Genomic DNA, 7,305 nt, shown 5'->3' on the forward strand with positions numbered 1-7,305 from the left:
TCCAGGCTGTGTCATTCAGACACTATATGGTCTCGTCATGCTGCCGCCACTCCACGCTGTGTCATTCAGACACTATAGGCTGTGTTATTTAGTCACTATGTGGTCTCCTCATGCTGCCGCCAACTCCAGGCTGTGTCATTCAGCCACAATATGGTCTCCCCATGCTGCCGCCACCTCCACGCTGTGTCATTCAGCCACTATATGGTCTCCTCATACTGATGCCACCTTCAGGCTCATTGTGCCGCTCTCCGACAGTGATTCTAATAGCGACGCCTCTGATCTGCATGTCATACTGAACAACAGTATTACCATATTTATCAGTGTATAAGACGCACCCACATTTTAACAGGGAAATTTAAGTAAGAAAAATAAAATGTAAAATAAATGACTTAGACTAAATGTCACATCATCCCCTCTACGTCGTTTTCTTCTGCCCCTCAGTTTGGCCTCGTCCCCTCCAGTGCCACATCATCCCTTCCCTTTTATCAGTCCCTGTGCCACATTTACCCCTCTCATCGCCACCCCCCATGTCTCATCATCTCCCCATGTCTCATCATATCCCCCTGTCATAGACCACCACTAGCCATACAGACATTAAGCATTTAGTGCCTCCCCCACCATCATTTCCCCCTGTCTCATCATCCCCCACCCTGTCTCATCATGTCCCCCATCATTCCCCCCTCATCATCCCCCACCCTGTCTCATCATCCCCCACCCTGTCTCATCATGTCCCCCATCATTCCCCCCTCATCATGTCCCCACCCTGTCTCATCATCCCCCCCATCATTCCCCCCCTCATCATCCCCCACCCTGTCTCATCATGTCCCCCATCATTCCCCCCTCATCATCCCTCCACCCTATCTAATCATCCCCCCAACCTGTCTCATCATGCCCCCATCATTCCCCTCCCCCCCTCATCATTTCCCCTGTCTCATCATCCCCCCCATCATGTTCCTTCCAGTGGTCTTCAACCTGCGGACCTCCAGATGTTGCAAAACTTCAACTCCCAGCATGCCCGGACAGCCAACGGCTGTCTGGGCATGCTGGGAGTTGTAGGTTTGCAACATTCAGAGATCCGCAGGTTGAAGACCACTGTATGCTATTCTTCCCCTACCTCATCATTCCCCCTTTTCCCTGCTAGTTTTTTTTTCCTTACCTGGCTACACTTCGGCTGTCTTGTGAGCTGTGGTCAGTGAAGCAGATGAGTGAAATCCTCTCCCGGCTTCTCTGCGTGGCATCAGGGATGTCACTTTTCGGCGGCGACTACAGGAAATGAAAAGTGACGTCACTGATGCCGCGCAGAGAAGCCGGCAGAGGACGTCACTCCTCTGCTTCACTGCGCGCAGCCCGCAAGACCCGTTGCCTGACCTGCTGAGGCGCAGCCAGGTAAGGAAAATAAACAAAACTATGAAAAGCAGGGAAAAGGGGGAATGATGAGGGAGGGGGAGGTAAGAAAAATGAAAAGTAAAACTGTCACTTGTTTTCTCCCGCACTATCCACAGGTACTGGTGGATAGTGCGGGAGATGCTGATTAAAAGGTAGGGCAGATCCGGACAAGGTAGGGCTCATTTTAATCAGCGTCTCCCGCACTTTCCACCAGTACCTATGGATAGTGCGGGAGAAAACAAGTTTTCCAGAGCGGGGAGGAGACGCCGCTGGTCACTGATTTAAAGTATGGTATTACTGAGACAGTATGGTGCAGAGTGGAGAGGATGCAGCGCAACCCCTTGCGAGCCTTATTGCCTTGCTGGGACTTGTGGTGATTTCACCCAATAAATTTATACTGACTTGAGAGAATTTAAGATTGATCCAGGTAGCTAGGGTTCTGTCAAGTTCCTGTAGTTTTCTCCACCAGGGCATGAACTTCCACCATGTGAGTGATCCTTGCAGAATTACCGGATAAGATTGATTTGTTTTGGGCCTTCCCTTAGAGCTTCTCCACACACCTCACACCTTTACCACACTTGAACTCAGACTCTTCTAGACTGAGGTAACTTCTCTCCCACTACACTATATGGCCAAGAATTTAGGGGTTCCTATTGGCAGGCAGGGTCACTTGGGTTGAACTGCTCCTCTCTTAAAGGTACAATAACACATATAAATAACATATATAGAAATATCATAACATGATAATTATGAAAATATATTATCTTTTGGTAAACTGCTAAACATAATAGAAACCACAATCAGTCTCTCAGTAGGCCCAACACCCACTCAGGTCGGCCTGAGGAAGTCTGAAGCTACAGGTCAGCTTTTGGTGCTGGGACACCGCATAGCACTCTTAGTTTTTTAATGACTTAGGCCACATTCACACAACGGAAATTCCGCCTATCTCCATAAATTCTGCATCCGCTTAGATTTTCCACAGAATTCCGCTGTTTTTTAACATTTGCAGAATCAGTGCAGAATTTGTGCGGAAATTTCCGCACGAATTCCGCATGATTCCGCAGCTCAGTAAAAAGATATACTTTACTTAATTGAACAGTTAAAGTTCATGCAGATTCCATGCAAATTCTGCACGAATTCGGCAGAAATCAAGCCCCATGGACTTCAAATTCGGCAGAAATCAAGCCCCGGAGCACGGAATATGGTAATTCCACATCAATTATTCTGAAGCAGAAATTCTGCTGTGTGAATGACATTGCAGAATCCCATTAAAGTTAACAGGCAATAAATTTAGGTAGAATTCCGCGTGGAAAATTCATGGGGAATTTCCGTCATGTGAATGGGGCGTAGTGTACAACTAAGACATCGGGCACATTTAACTTCCAATGCCAATGAAAACAGATTTGACGGAACAGTTGCAGAACCCTACCTGCAGTGCTGCTTTACTACAATTATTATATATGTGTGGTCTTACACCTATCTGTGTTGTTCACTGCTTAGTGTCCCTCACAGAGATCTTCACCTAACATGAGCTATCTCTAAAATGACTGCTGAAGCTATGTGCATTGACTGTTATAGTGGCTTTAACATCACCCCTATACTGCCTCATAATTGGCTAGTAGAGCTGTTTGAAAGGTATTATGGGATTCACTTTTGCACTAATTCCTTGCTGGACAACTTCCCTTGTTTGCTAAGTGGCACAGTATGTTTAATATACGTTATATACACACTACTAAACTACAAAATCATTAAATCATAAGTGATGAGCGGCATTGCCCACATTTGAATTCGCGATATTTCGCAAATATATAGACGAATATTCGCCCCATATTCGCAAATTTCCCGTTGTCATTATATTCGCATATGTTAATATTCGCATATGCGAATATTCGTATACGTGAATATTCACATATTCGAGGAAGAAAACAGTGAGGGGGTGGGCAACTTTACTATTGGTTGCTAGGGATGTTGCTGATAACCTCTGACAAGTGTATTTGCATAATTCTAATTGGCCCACAAGTGAAAAAAAGGAATATGCGAATATTTGCACATGCGAATATGCACATATGCGAATATTCACATATGCGAATATGCGCATATGCGAATATTCACATATGCGAATATGCGCATATGCGGGAAAAAAGCGAATATTCACAATTTCGAATATATAGTGCTATATTCGCAATATTCGTGAATTCGCAAATATGCTATATTCACGATTAAAATTTGAATTGCGAATATTCGTGAGCAACACTATAAATCATTACAAATTATTTCTAAATCCATATTTTTTTGTGAAACCGCAGTTTTACCTGCAAAAATGTTCAGCCATTACTCATCAAAACTGGGCATGGTTTTATCTTCTTTGACAGTTGCATTATTGCTGTGTACTCTTAGGGTACAGACACACTTGGAATATTTGCTGCAAATCTGTAGGTAAGGGTAGAGTGGATGACATTTAAAAAAATTACTACACACAGTACATGTGGAAAGTAATCTGTGGGAAAATCTACAGCGAAAAATTTACAAAAATGCTGCACCTAAGTCCAAACAATTTGTTGTGGATTGCAGTGTTAAAATGCTAAATATTTTCTGATTTGGAAAAGCCACAGAATTTCTGCAGAAGGTGGCCATGCACTTAGGCTATGTTTGCACTGAGTTTTTTGAAGAGTGTAAGTCCAGACAGTTTTGCCAAAAAACCATCTGAACCACTTCTTAATTCCAAGTTAAAACAGGGTTATCACAGTAGATTGCAAATCTATTATGCATTCAGACACCTAACGTGTAAGTTATCCCTGTTGGCTCTATTGATTATACACTTGTTTGTTATGTACAGAACAGTTCATTTCACGTATAGTTGTGGCACTGGCTCTGTATTCCTCAAGAATGGAGATCTTATGTCCAAGATCCCTGATTTATTTTGTCATAACAGCAGTGATTTTGGCCAGTCTGGTTTGTTTTATTTAAGGAACATTATGGGGGATTTATAAAGACCTGTGTAAAGGAAAAGTTGACAAGTTGCCCATAGAAACCAATCAGATTCCTTCTTTTATTTTTCAGGGGTCTTTTTAATAAATGAAAGAAGCAATCTGATTGGTTTCTATGGGCAACTGGTCAACTTTTCCTCTGCACAGGTTTTGATAAATTCCCCCTAATGTTCCTTGAATAATCTCTTCAACTGAGATTTCTTGGTTCAGTAGACTCTGATGCTTAGGAGATAGGCTGTTCCTGTGGAAGGCTCAAAAATCTTCTGAGCCCTACAACAACAAAAAAAAAAGATCTGTTGCCTTCACTCTAATGCTTCTGTGCCATTTTGCTGATTAATTGTTTGGGGAATTAACAACCAATTTGGATTTTCTGAAAAAAGTAATCATCTTACCTGATCTGTACAGTGGAGTATGGGTCTTTCCATGATTGAAATAAATATTTTTGGCAGCAATTGTGAGTTACTATGTAGAGTGAACGCATTGCAAGCCTAATTAAAAAACATGTCATTCAGCAGCACTTGTGTGCTCCATTTTATTCAGCCATTTCTGTTGTTGGAGTATTCCCTTCAAGTTATTGTTCAGTGCCAAAACTGAAAGTTCTCCAAAGTGATGACCTAAGGTAAAAGTAGACAGACTATTATTAGGCAGTTCTGAAAAAAATAGGTTAACTACCCTTAACGGGGTACTCCGGCCCTAAGACATCTTATCCCCTATCCAAAGTATAGGGGATAAGATGCCTGATCGCGGGGGTCCCACTGATGGGGACCCCCGCAATCTTTCATGCAGCACCCCGTTATCATCAGCCTCTGGAGTGAACATCGCTCCGGGTCTGATGAATCACGATCACGGGGCCGAAGTATCGTGACATCACGGCTCCACCCCTGTATGAGGTCATGCTCTGCTCCCTCAATGCAAGCCTATGGGAGGGGGTGTGGCAGCCACCACGCCCCCTCCCATAGGCTTGCATTGAGGGGGCTGAGCCATGATGTCACAAGACTCTGGCCCCGTGATCATAATTCATCAGACACGGAGCGATGTTCGCTCTGGAGGCTGATGATAGCGAGGTGCTGCATGAAAGATTGCAGGGGTCCCCAGCAGCGGGACCCCCGCGATCAGGCATCTTATCCCCTATCCTTTGGATAGGGGATAAGATGTCTTAGGGCCGGAGTACTGGCAGGTGCAGTATATAATATGTTGAGGTGTTAAAAATGGAAAGGTTGCACCTTACCACTTTGTAGAAGTGTCAATAGGCCTTTCACACTAAGGCTACAGGGAAACTGTAGGAGGATGGAGGTAACTTTGCGCTTCTGGTTTAAAGGCCTCTTTTTTTAGAGTCTACTGAAGCCTGGTTTGGCTTTTTATGATAGCTTGTATGATAGCTTGTATGAAAGCTTAATCCTTTTTGGGAGTATCACACCAGTTTTATCATAAATTGCCCCACAAATTTGCGCAATTGCATATTTTTTTCATTTATTTTCCACAATAAAATTTTATTCTGGGTTTGTAAAACACTATAAGGTAAAATCAAGGATCCCAATAAAAATTACAGCTTGTCCCACAAAAAAATAAACCTCCATACCACTCTGTCACATTCAAGGGGGTTGGGAAGGGGTTAAAATCAGGTGGAAAAAGTCCTATAAAATTTGTTCCAGGTTGCAGGTTTTCAAATGGCTGCAGATTCACAGTGTTGATGGTGGTGGGAGTCAGTGGAGGACCTCTTTTGACGTATTTCCAATAAATGGGCCTGCCTATGTGTAGTAGGTAGCAGAGCCATCACTAAATGTGCAGAGCTATTCCTGGTAAAGGAAACAATGCAGCAAGTCCAAGCAGCTGATTGGTGGGAGAACTAGGAGTTGAAGCCCCATTAACCTGATATTGATGGTCTATTACAAGAATGGACAAGAAGACCCCTATAACTTAAAACAGTCTACTTTCATCTTCACAACCACAACATACTTACCCATGTTATTATCCTTACTGTCCCATAATCTGATATGCTAGCATTAAAAGTCACATTGAAGTCTTATATTAAAAAGTATAATATTCATTCAATGGGCTATGTCCTAAGACCAGAAATAGACAGAAAAGTAAACAGAATGACACAAGCAAATTGCTTTCAAAACAACCTGAAATGTGCATATTACAGTATGTAAAGAAAACAACTGTTGTATTAATGGTATGAAATTAGGCACTTATAATATTTAGCTGTCTTGATAGCAGAACTGTGAAGACCGAGCCTTTGATACTCAACTTTTCCATTGACATAATCTTTGTTCCCATTTAGAGGATATTCCCCCCTATTTCCCACCATGTAAACAGACACATGATGTCTCCAGCGTGATCAGAATGTTGATGTTACATTGTGAATGACCATAGCTGTCTGTGTAGTGGGTTTTGGTCCAGAAAGCACATACAGATAATTTGTTTGCTCTGAAAATATTTAAATAGCGCATAGTAGAGAGACTGTGTAGACTAGTGGTGTCTATGTATTTGTTTAACTGCTTTGCATAATATGGTTTAGAGAGTAGTATGAACATGAAAAATATGTGATACTGTGAGAATAATGTATAATTTGCACCCATGTGTCCTGAAATCATTAAAGTGTACCTCTCACAAGATTAAAAAAAATCCCCAGACTTACTGTTTAACTGTTGTAGATCCTATCTGTGTCTTAAATCCTGGTTTTCATCCTTATAGGGCTCCAAATTCCCTTGTTTGTGTTGCTCAAACTGCATTCAGTTCACTGAGGAGGAGGGGCATTCCCTTGCTTGTTCCCTCATCTTATGTAGGAACTTCCTTCTTCACTCCTCAGAGCTGACAACTGGCTACTCTGTGCACTGAGGCTCTGTGACACCCCTCAGCTGATTAACATTATGCACAGAGCTTTGCTTGTCCTGCCCTCACTTTCTGTATTTTATCCTAGCTGAAACAG

At 42.6% G+C, this 7,305-nt stretch overlaps 1 long non-coding RNA gene across 1 annotated transcript; it reads right to left on the reverse strand.

The window, feature by feature from the left end:
- Window positions 1-3,739: 3,739 nt before the first annotated feature.
- LOC130357884 (uncharacterized) lies at window positions 3,740-7,097 on the reverse strand. The gene is made up of 3 exons (XR_008889313.1): window positions 7,015-7,097; window positions 4,766-4,987; window positions 3,740-3,816 (listed from the first exon to the last, which is right to left on the reverse strand). It is a non-coding gene; the product is annotated as an uncharacterized LOC130357884 (long non-coding RNA).
- Between the last annotated feature and the right edge of the window lie 208 nt (window positions 7,098-7,305).

This window comes from Hyla sarda, chromosome 2 (assembly GCF_029499605.1).
Source record: "Hyla sarda isolate aHylSar1 chromosome 2, aHylSar1.hap1, whole genome shotgun sequence".
NCBI lineage: Eukaryota > Metazoa > Chordata > Amphibia > Anura > Hylidae > Hyla > Hyla sarda.